Source organism: Triturus cristatus, chromosome 10, assembly GCF_964204655.1.
Source record: "Triturus cristatus chromosome 10, aTriCri1.1, whole genome shotgun sequence".
Classification (NCBI taxonomy): domain Eukaryota; kingdom Metazoa; phylum Chordata; class Amphibia; order Caudata; family Salamandridae; genus Triturus; species Triturus cristatus.
This window is the reverse complement of record NC_140593.1, coordinates 242755452-242767847: the sequence shown is the minus strand read 5'-3', so window position 1 is coordinate 242767847 and position 12396 is coordinate 242755452.

The window sequence follows — 12396 nt, the reverse complement described above, 5'->3', positions numbered from 1 at the left end:
CGGTTCATGTTATATCACACTTTTTGGTGCATAGTTTATACCATATACTATATCTAGTTTTCATTTTCAATCGTGATCTCAGGACTATGTTCTATATAACACTCCGTCCACCTACCCTTTTCACGGGCATTACATTTTGCGATGGGGGTGGAGGGTCAGGGGGTGTTTCTGCCAAGTGAGCCCAGAGTCACAGTCACAAACGTCCTCTTCTTCCTGAATAAAAGTGAGATTATGCTGCATACTTGTTCATATTTTAAGTAGTTCGCACAGACACACATTTTAAAAACAATAAAGTTCCTAATACCCACCTTCTATGAACAGTGAGCTTGCTGCCCATCCACCTCCTCCCTATCCTCTGTTGTCTGAATCCATGGACTAGCCTCCTCCCTCCTGCCATGTGTCAGGACTCCAAAGGATGGCTTAACAGTAGCGGGCACAGTGTTGGGCGGAGGTCATGGACCAGGAGAAAGAGTACGGGCCAGAGGCAATGGCTGGACCAGGTTGAATCGGAAAAGGAGTCTAAAGATGGCCGCCGCCTTCTAATCATCGCGGCGGTCTAGTTTATTTCTTCCCCACAGGTGCTCGGAGGCAGTTTGAGGCGCGCGCGCTGGAACAAACGCGCACTTCACCAGAGAATTCACGAAGTACGCAGGGTTAATCTATCTCTCCACGGAATTAGTGTAGAGAATATCTCGTCGGGCTTTCGTCCGGTTTTCGTTCGCTACCTCCGTCGGAAGTAGTTAGGAAAGAAAACAGTTAGAGTTCATACCGAGTTATTATTGTCAACAAGGAGAAGTTTGCTGAAGCGACAGTTGGTGGCGCCTCTTCCCAAGTGTCAAACCAAGGCTGGTGTAAGAAACTCGTCGAAGAATATCCAGGGCAGAAAAGAAGTTATAAGCTAAGTTATCTATAGAATTGATAGAAGATGCCAAGACATATGTGAATATTGTAAATAATATAGACTTGGATAGAACGTACAGAAAGATAAGAAATACGTCTAAATTCCTGCAAGAAAAGGGAAGAACGTTAAATTATTTCTGAGAGGGAAATACGGTGCAGCTAGAAAAGTCTTAGACTCCAACTAGCAAGGAATTCAGTAACAATTTATGAAGAGAATTTACAGAAAAATAAGTACACACACTCAAGTAAGTAGATATGCTAATTAAGAGAATAGGAGAGCGTAAGGGTAAATAAGGAAATACTTACATTCAGTGATATCTTGTTGACAGGTGAATTCCAGAGTGTTATTTTCAAAGAGAAAGAAAAGAAATATAGAGGAGGGGCGCAGTGCCAGAAACGAAGGGTAGGTTAAGATCATAGGAGCAGAATAAAGATTGGGACACAGTACATGTGGGATAAAAGTATAACTTGATGCTTGATTTTTAGATTCTCTCAGTTGACACGCAGTCTGCGGATAGAACCAAGAAGCAGACGTAAGAGAGAAGACCGTTTCAGGATCAGTCTCTTCTTGTTTATTATTTTATCCACTCCCCCTTCCCCCCCGGGGGTAGATTTGAGGGTCTAGATATTAAACAGGCCCGCAGAAATATCCTTGAAGGGGAGTTGGGAATCAGCATCTCTGTTCCTGTGCAAGACATCAGAAAGAAGAATCTCGTGGCCTTGACAGAGTGAAGTGCCCACGTTTTTAAACTTGCACCTAAGCAGAGATGGCTGAAGGAATAAATTTACAAACCTTAGGAGTAGTGTTAGAAACAATACAGAAGGAGTTGGTGGCAGTAAGAGAGGAAAATCAGAGTCTTAGACAGGAGGTGGTCAATTCAAGAAAGGAAACAGCGGAACTAGCTCAGAAATTGAGACAACCATTTAGTACAGGACGAGAAACTTTAGACCCTCCTATTGAAGGCCCAAGTAGGATAGCAACACAAGTAATTCATTCTCTGTACCCGGTTATACCATTAGCCCCCCCAGAGAGAATTAGTGGAGACCCACAAAAGGCGCAGATATTCATCACACAGTGTTCACTACACTTCATGTGTCGCCCTTCAATTTTCCCAGATGCGCAGTCAAGAGTGGCCTTCGTGCTATAATACTTAAGTGGAGATGCGGCGTCCTGGTCTATGCCCTTGGTTTCCCGAGATGATCCCCTGCTGCATAATTACGAAACATTCAAACAAGAATTTCTTCGGATCTTTGACAGACGAAGAATCTCTCAAGTGGTTGATAATGAATTACTAGACTTAAGGCAAGGAAACCGAGATCTAGTGGCATACTTAGCACAGTTTAATAAGCTGGTTGTGGAGACTGACTGGCCGGAGAGTAAAAGAGCCGCAGTCTTTTACAGAGGTTTGAAGGACGAAATCAAAGAAGTGTTGGCGCAAATTCCGAATCGACCCACCGAAATTTCAGAGCTGGTAGACCTGGTTTTAGAAATAGACTTCCGTCAAGGAGAGAGAAAGGGAGAAAAGAGAAGAGACTTTAAAACAATGACCCCACGGTTTGACAGGGCTCGGTCAGAAGGGATCAAGAATGCAGACGGACAAATGGTTTCGGAACCAATGCAAATAGGAACAATAGGGGGCCTGTCGACCAAAGAGGAAAAGGAAAAGAGAAGAACAGGCAATTTATGCATGTACTGCGGCTCCAGTGGACACTTCGTTAGGGGGTGTCCGAAGAAACCAAAGACTCCCTTCAAGCCGAAGGAAAACTTGCAGCACCACCTGTAGCGGGAGTTGGACCGGTGGATGCTAATGAAAAATCAACTCCGACAGAACATCAAGTAGCGAATACCCTGCAATCATCTGCCCCACACTTGATCTTATCTATGGTGATCAAGTTCCGGCAAGTAACGTTGACTGAGGTTTCGGTAATGATAGATTCCGGAGCCACCGGAAACTTCTGTGACTTAAAATTTGCAGCCAAGGTAGGGTTACGAGCAATATTAAAATCTAGGAGCGAACCCGTCCGGGCTGTGGACGGAACAAATCTCTCCTCCGGACCCATAGTGAGCCATACAGAGCAAGTGCAACTAATTTCCAGCGACGGACACCAAGAAGTGATTCAGTTCAATTTAATTGACGCACCCCAGTTTCAACTTATCTTAGGCCTACCCTGGCTTACAGAGCACAACCCAACAATCAATTGGAGCTCCAGGACAATAGTAATGGATTCGGAATACTGCAAGAAGAATTGTTTTGAGACAAAAGAAAAAACCAATGGGAGTAATCCAGCTCATTCCTTATGTATGACTGCAGCGTCTGTTTGCATGATTAATTCCCAAGAAATTCCACCAGAGTATCGAGATTTTGAGGATGTGTTCAACGAAACGGAAGCAGAGCAATTGCCACCTCATCGGGTGTATGATTGTAAGATAGACCTGGAACCAGGCTCTAATCTACCTTGCAGTCGAGTTTATGCTTTAACAGAAAAAGAACATTGTAATTTAAAACAATACTTAGATAAATATCTGGCAAATGGTTTCATCAGGCCATCGCAATCTCCTGTGTCTTCGCCTTTATTTTTCGTGCCAAAGAAGGAAGGTGATTTGAGAACTTGTATTGATTATCGTGCGATAAACAGAATCACCAAGAAAAATCGGTACCCGCTTCCACTCATTTCCGTCCTATTGGATCAGGTAAAAGGAGCACAGATATATACCAAACTCGACCTTAGAGGAGCTTACCATCTGGTCCGTATGCGTGAGGGAGATGAGTGGAAGAAGGCATTTAGAACGAGATTTGGATTATTTGAATACCAAGTCATGCCGTATGGGCTCTGCAACGCTCCGGCTGCCTTTCAACATTTTATAAATGACATCCTCCATGAATACATTGATCAGTGTGCAATTGTGTACATTAATGATATTCTGATCTACTCATCCGACAAGAGTAAGCATCGAGGGGAAGTGAGAGGAGTTCTACAGAAGCTCCGAGAAAACAAGCTGTTTGTGAAACTAGAAAAATGTGTGTTCAACGTTTCCCAGGTGGAGTTTTTGGGCTTTGTCCTCTCACCAACCGGAATAAATATGGATGAACAGAAAATCAAGGCAGTGGTCGATTGGAAATCTCCCGAAAGTGTTAAGGAAGTTCAGAGCTTCATAGGGTTCGCAAATTTCTACAGAAGGTTTATAAGTGAATTCTCACGGAAGATACTTCCTCTTACAAAACTACTCCGGAAGGGAGTTCACTTTGATTGGACAGAAGAAACTGAAGAGGCCTTTAAATCCCTGAAGAAAGACTTCACCACAGCACCAATACTTTTACATGCTGATCCCTCGGAACCATTCTATGTTGAAACAGATGCTTCCGATTTAGCAGTCGGGGGAGTGCTATCCCAACGACACAAGGAAACGGGCCAGTTGCATCCGGTTGCTTACAGATCAAGAAAATTGACGTCAGCAGAAGTGAATTACACTATAACGGAGAAGGAGTTATTGGCCATTAAAGACGCCTTTAAGGAGTGGCGACACTACCTCATGGGAGCTAGGCATCTAGTGACAGTTTTTACGGATCACCGAAATTTAAAATTTCTGAAATCAGCTAAGACACTAACTCCAAGACAACTTCGATGGTCATTGTACTTTGCCGATTATGACTTTGTAATCACCTACCGACCTGGGGCTCAGAACGGGAAGGCTGATGCCTTATCCAGACTAGGAACCAATAACCAAAAGAGTAACACAGAAAATCAAACTATAATTCCAAGTACCAGAATCATTGGCGCCATCACTTCGATTGACCTGAAGGAACAAATAGCCGAAATCATGAGTCCAGAAGAAATGCAAGGATGGGTCGAAGAGGGCGCTGGAAGAGAGATCCAACATCAGTTGCCGTATTTTAAAGGAGCCTTGTATTTGCCTACCAAAGAGTTACAAAACCAAGCGCTGTACGAGTGCCACGATGCTCCTTTAGCGGGGCATAAAGGAGAAGCGAAGACTGAAGAATTAGTTAAAAGACTTTATTGGTGGCCTCAGATGACCAGGGATGTGGAAAAGTACGTAAAGACCTGTGAAATCTGCGCTCAGGGAAAATCTGAACGGCAAGTCCCTAAGGGGTTTTTACAACCCTTGCCTACACCACCTTTTCCATGGCACACAGTTACATTAGACCTCATTGTAGATTTGCCTCTTAGTCAAGGTTTCAACACCATCCTAGTGGTGGTGGACACGTTTACTAAGATGACACATTTCACGGCTCTAAAAGGGGTTCCCACAGCTAAACAACTTGCTAGACATTTCAGTACACAGATTGTGAAAATTCATGGCATCCCGAGGGTTGTTATTTCAGATAGGGGTGCACAATTCGTATCTCATTTTTGGAAAGCCTTTCTGAAAGGGTTGGGAATCGAAGCTAGGTATTCAACCAGCTATCACCCAGAGACAGATGGGCAAACAGAAAGGGTGAACCAAGAACTAGAGCAGTACCTAAGATTGTTCCTGTTGAAACAAGAAGGAGAGTGGGCAGATTATTTATGGGCTGCTGAGTTTGCACACAACAATGCCAGGAATGTCTCTACAGGCTATTCCCCATTTTACCTGAATTATGGCCGACTTCCAAATTTCACTATAGGGCAGATTGATATTCAAGTTCCAGCTGTAGAAGACCTAGTATCACATTTAAAACAAGTCCACCAGACGGTCATACAAAATTTAGAACAGGCTAAGAAAAAATATAAGACCTATGCAGATAAAAAGAGACGTGAGGGCCCTCCCTTAGAGGCAGGCGATTGTGTTTGGTTAAGTACAAAGAACCTTCGGTTGAAAGGTAACAGAAAATTTCAACCTAGATTTATAGGGCCTTATCGGATAGAAGAAAAGATGTCTCACGTCACCTATCGGTTAAAACTGCCCACCAAATTGAAGGTTCATCCAGTTTTTCATGTGTCCTTGTTGAAAAAGGCTCCACTGGAACTGCGAAAAAACTTGCCTCCGAAACCCATTCCATTAGAATCTGGAGTAGAATTTGAAGTCAAGGAGATTTTAGATTCAAAGGAGGTAAAAGACAAACTGTACTATTTAGTTGACTGGAAGAGCTATGGGCCAGAGGAGCGATCTTGGGAATTGGAGTCAGATATCCATGCTCCAAGATTAGTTAAATCCTTTCATCAAAGATTTCCTACAAAGCCACGATTGAGAGGACCTCCTTTGTTGGGGGGTACTGTCAGGACTCCAAAGGATGGCTTAACAGTAGCGGGCACAGTGTTGGGCGGAGGTCATGGACCAGGAGAAAGAGTACGGGCCAGAGGCAATGGCTGGACCAGGTTGAATCGGAAAAGGAGTCTAAAGATGGCCGCCGCCTTCTAATCATCGCGGCGGTCTAGTTTATTTCTTCCCCACAGGTGCTCGGAGGCAGTTTAAGGCGCGCGCGCTGGAACAAACGCGCACTTCACCAGAGAATTCACGAAGTACGCAGGGTTAATCTATCTCTCCACGGAATTAGTGTAGAGAATATCTCGTCGGGCTTTTGTCCGGTTTTCGTTCGCTACCTCCGTCGGAAGTAGTTAGGAAAGAAAACAGTTAGAGTTCATACCGAGTTATTATTGCCAACAAGGAGAAGTTTGCTGAAGCGACAGTTGGTGGCGCCTCTTCCCAAGTGTCAAACCAAGGCTGGTGTAAGAAACTCGTCGAAGAATATCCATGGCAGAAAAGAAGTTATAAGCTAAGTGATCTATAGAGTTGATAGAAGATGCCAAGACATATGTGAATATTGTAAATAATATAGACTTGGATAGAACGTACAGAAAGATAAGAAATACGTCTAAATTCCTGCATGAAAAGGGAAGAACGTTAAATTATTTCTGAGAGGGAAATACGGTGCAGCTAGAAAAGTCTTAGACTCCAACTAGCAAGGAATTCAGTAACAATTTATGAAGAGAATTTACAGAAAAATAAGTACACACACTCAAGTAAGTAGATATGCTAATTAAGAGAATAGGAGAGCGTAAGGGTAAATAAGGAAATACTTACATTCAGTGATATCTTGTTGACAGGTGAATTCCAGAGTGTTATTTTCAAAGAGAAAGAAAAGAAATATAGAGGAGGGGCGCAGTGCCAGAAACGAAGGGTAGGTTAAGATCATAGGAGCAGAATAAAGATTGGGACACAGTACATGTGGGATAAAAGTATAACTTGATGCTTGATTTTTAGATTCTCTCGGTTGACACGCAGTCTGCGGATAGAACCAAGAAGCAGACGTAAGAGAGAAGACCGTTTCAGGACCAGTCTCTTCTTGTTTATTATTTTATCCACTCCCCCTTCGCCCCCGGGGGTAGATTTGAGGGTCTAGATATTAAACAGGCCCGCAGAAATATCCTTGAAGGGGAGTTGGGAATCAGCATCTCTGTTCCTGTGCAAGACATCAGAAAGAAGAATCTCGTGGCCTTGACACCATGCATGGTCTGATGTGCTGCCACTTCCCTCCATTGAGCATGATGTACCAGTCAACTCCTCCTGCCCTCCATTTCCCAATTCTATGGCCCATCATTGACCTCCTGCTTAGCCTCTGTGATTAGCTTGCTGCCCCTATTCTCCTTCCCCCAGCCCTCCGAAGTCTTTGTGCATGCCCCTGCTCCATCCTTTTTGCCCACCCTGTTCCATGGACCTGCCACTCCTATCTACTCTGAGTGTTCTGTTGAGCTGCCACTCCCCTCCCACATGACTAGCATTGTCAGATGACTGTAACCTGTCCCTGCAACCTCCACCCTGCCTGTCCACATGCCATGCCCCTATCCCCTTCCTCCTGTCCTCCATGGTCCATTTTACTGCCACACCCTTCTGCCCTCCCTGGTCTGTTGTGCTGCAACTGCTCCTCCTACCTGCCCCACACCGTATGTTGCGAGGCCCCTTCCCCTGAACTCTCTTGCCTGTGCCCAGCTCCTGACCCTCCCTTCTATCCTCCATGGTCCTTTGTGCATGCCCCTGCACCCTCCTTCTTGCCCATCATAGCCATTGTGCTGCCAATAACCCTCCCACTTGCCATGCATGGTCTTCTGTGATGCCATGGCCCCTCCCACGTTCCCTGTGTGGTCAGCTAGCTGTCCCTGACCCCCTCCCACCTTCCCTCCATGGTCTGTGTGTATGCCATCATAGTCTCACTGTTGCTCTCCATGGTGTGTCTTGTTTCTAGTGCGCATCCTGCCTGACCGCCATGGTCATCTTGCTGCTCCTGCCCTGCCCCCTTGCCCCCAGCCCTCTGTTTCCATGTGCAGACCCTTATTCCCTCCCTCCTGGCTTGTGTGTTCCATTGTAATGCCCCTGATCCGTCCCTCCTGCCCTTTATGGTCTGTTATGCTGCAGCTTTCTCTCCTGTCTGTCCATTATGGTCAGCTAGCTACCATTGCCTCTTTCCCCTCTGTTCTCTGTTGTCCATGTGCATGGTCCTGTCCCCTCCCTATTGCTTTCTATGGATTGTTGTGCTGCACTCCCGTCCCGCATGCCCTGTGTGGTGTATTGTGCTGCTGCAAACCCTGATGCCTGCCCTGTAGGGTCAGTTTGGTGCACCTCTCCATGTCCCTCCTGTCCTCTGTTATCCGAGTCCATGTCCCTACCCCAATTACTCCTGCCTACCATGATCCAATGTACCATACTTGCGAACATTTTGAACTTGGTAAGAGGGAGATTTTGGAAAAAAACTGGGGCATTGATTTTCCCCTTTGAGTTACATTGAAAAAGAGGAGATTGTAGACAGGAGACAGATCAAATAAAGCCCATTTGAACTTAAAAACATTGGACGTTTCCTGGCTGAAACGGGTCTGTTGGCATGTATGGTTGTACTACCACTGCCTCTTCCTTCTGCCCACAATGGTCTATTATATTGCCACAGCCTCTCTTGCCAGTCCTGTATTGTTGGTTTGTTGCCCCTGCCCCCCTTTCCACTGCCCTCCATAGTCTGTTGTGCTGCCACTGCCCTTCATGCCTGCCCAGTGTGGTCAAATTGTTGCCTCTGCACTCTCCTACCTGCCTTCAATTTTCAGAGTCCGTGCCCCTGGCCTCTGCCTCTCAACAGTATCCCAATGAACAACTAGATTGCTAACATTCTATATTTATTACAAAAGTGTGGAACGCCTGACGTCATCTTGATGTAATCAAAACTGTAATACCTAGAGCATTTCCTTTAGAAATTACATATATGAGAGGATCCTATTTGCACCAAAATTATGGTTAGTGCTCTAAACAACTAAAATGGGGACATATTTTTTGAGTTTTCAAATAGCGACAAAGAACTTTTAAATTATTTCTAATCTTTATGTTTTTTTATCCAGTTGACCACTTGATTAAAAGTTGCACTTAGGGGAGAGGATGTGGTGTTACTTCCAGAGCTGCAGACTTTGCAACTGGGAAAACAGGTTGGAGTTTCTGCTTCAGCTCATCATTCTGTGATTCGGGTCAAATCACTTAATCTCCCCATGTCTACAACCAAAACGAATTTGATCTTGTGTGATGTAACCAATGCTCATGTAAAGCACTCCAATACCTGACAAGTCTGCACTATATACAACTGCAAATACACAAAAAATAAGTCTTTTGCACACTTCTGTCATTGGGCTACATGTGGGCTACATCTGGGTGATATTTGTGCTGCATTTGGGCTCTTTTGTCTCTGGTGGCCATCTTGGGAGATTTATTTGTTATGAAGTTTCCTAATTTCCTCATTTACTGCAGTCTCCTCAGTAGGAAATGCTTTCAGTTTTTTACTTTGATTCCATAAAGAAGGTATTCAGATATGTCACACATTTGCCATAAATTCTGAATGTTAGCACTCTAGTTGCTCATTAGATCACTGTAGTAAGCTACTGCTCACCACGGAAGTCTGCTGCTGGTATTAAAAGTGCACGTTTCAGTCTGCATATCAGAATTCTTTTATGAAATAGAACAGGATTTGAGAAGTCACTCAAAATGTGCCCTAATTTTTATTTCTTCAGCATTAATCATAATTTCTATGGCAAAATTAACCCCCTCATTGTGTTCCTTTTTAAATTAAACGTTTTAAGTGTTACCAGTTTATTCCAATCAAGATGGCTTCAGGTGTGCCATACTTTTGTCATAAGTAAGACAGAAAGCGCTCTAGTTGTTCTTAAGAACACGCTGGGACATTCTGCCATTGGGCTATACTTGGGCTACATCTGGGTGATATTTGGGCTACATTTGGGCTCTTTTGTCTCTGGTGGCCATCTTGGGAGATTTATTTGTTATGAAGTTTCCTAATTTCCTCATTTACTGCAGTCTCCTCTGTAGGAAATACTTTCAGTTTTTTACTTTGGTTCCATCAAGAAGGCATTCAGATGTGTCACACATTTGCCATAAATTCTGAATGTTAGCACTCTAGATGCTCATTAGATCACTGTAGTAAAGCTACTGCTTACCAGGGAAGTCTGCTACTGGTATTTAAAGTGCATGTTTCAGTCTGCATGTCAGAATTTTTTTATGAAATAGAAGAGGATTTGAGAAGTCAAAATGTGCCCTAATTTTTCTTTCTGCAGCACTAATCATAATTTCTACGGCAAAATGAACCCCCTCATTTTGTTCCTTTGTAAATTAAATGTTTTAAGTTTTACCACTTTATTCCAATCAAGATGTCTTCAGGTGTACCATACTTTTGTCATAGGTAAGACTGTTAGCGCTCTAGTTGTTCGTTAGAACACTCTGGGACATTCTGTCATTGGGCTATACTTGGGCTACATCTGGGTGATATTTGGGCTACATTTGGGCTCTTTTGTCTCTGGTGGCCATCTTGGGAGATGTATTTGTTATGAAGTTTCCTCATTTCCTCATTTACTGCAGTCTCCTCAGTAGGAAATACTTTCAGTTTTTTACTTTGGTTCCATCAAGAAGGCATTCAGATGTGTCACACATTTGCCATAAATTCTGAAAGTTAGCACTCTAGTTGCTCATTAGATCACTGTAGTAAAGCTACTGCTCACCAGGGAAGTCTGCTGCTGGTATTCAAAGTGCATGTTTCAGTCTGCATGTCAGAATTTATTTATGAAATAGAAGAGGATTTAAGAAGTCAAAATGTGCCCTAATTTTTCTTTCTGCAGCACTAATCATAATTTCTATTGTTCCTTTGTAAATTAAATGTTTTAAGTGGTACCACTTTATTCCAATCAAGATGGCTTCAGGTGTGCCATACTTTTGTCATAAGTAAGACTGTTAGTGCTCTAGTTGTTCGTTAGAACACTCTGGGACATTCTGTCATTGGGCTATACTTGGGCTACATCTGGGTGATATTTGGGCTACATTTGGGCTCTTTTGTCTCTGGTGGCCATCTTGGGAGATGCGATTGTGTTTGGTTAAGTACAAAGAACCTTCGGTTGAAAGGTAACAGAAAATTTCAACCTAGATTTATAGGGCCTTATCGGATAGAAGAAAAGATGTCTCACGTCACCTATCGGTTAAAACTGCCCACCAAATTGAAGGTTCATCCAGTTTTCCATGTGTCCTTGTTGAAAAAGGCTCCACTGGAACTGCGAAAAAACTTGCCTCCGAAACCCATTCCATTAGAATCTGGAGTAGAATTTGAAGTCAAGGAGATTTTAGATTCAAAGGAGGTAAAAGACAAACTGTACTATTTAGTTGACTGGAAGAGCTATGGGCCAGAGGAGCGATCTTGGGAATTGGAGTCAGATATCCATGCTCCAAGATTAGTTAAATCCTTTCATCAAAGATTTCCTACAAAGCCACGATTGAGAGGACCTCCTTTGTTGGGGGGTACTGTCAGGACTCCAAAGGATGGCTTAACAGTAGCGGGCACAGTGTTGGGCGGAGGTCATGGACCAGGAGAAAGAGTACGGGCCAGAGGCAATGGCTGGACCAGGTTGAATCGGAAAAGGAGTCTAAAGATGGCCGCCGCCTTCCAATCATCGCGGCGGTCTAGTTTATTTCTTCCCCACAGGTGCTCGGAGGCAGTTTAAGGCGCGCGCGCTGGAACAAACGCGCACTTCACCAGAGAATTCACGAAGTACGCAGGGTTAATCTATCTCTCCACGGAATTAGTGTAGAGAATATCTCGTCGGGCTTTTGTCCGTTTTTCGTTCGCTACCTCCGTCGGAAGTAGTTAGGAAAGAAAACAGTTAGAGTTCATACCGAGTTATTATTGCCAACAAGGAGAAGTTTGCTGAAGCGACAGTTGGTGGCGCCTCTTCCCAAGTGTCAAACCAAGGCTGGTGTAAGAAACTCGTCGAAGAATATCCAGGGCAGAAAAGAAGTTATAAGCTAAGTGATCTATAGAGTTGATAGAAGATGCCAAGACATATGTGAATATTGTAAATAATATAGACTTGGATAGAACGTACAGAAAGATAAGAAATACGTCTAAATTCCTGCATGAAAAGGGAAGAACGTTAAATTATTTCTGAGAGGGAAATACGGTGCAGCTAGAAAAGTCTTAGACTCCAACTAGCAAGGAATTCAGTAACAATTTATGAAGAGAATTTACAGAAAAA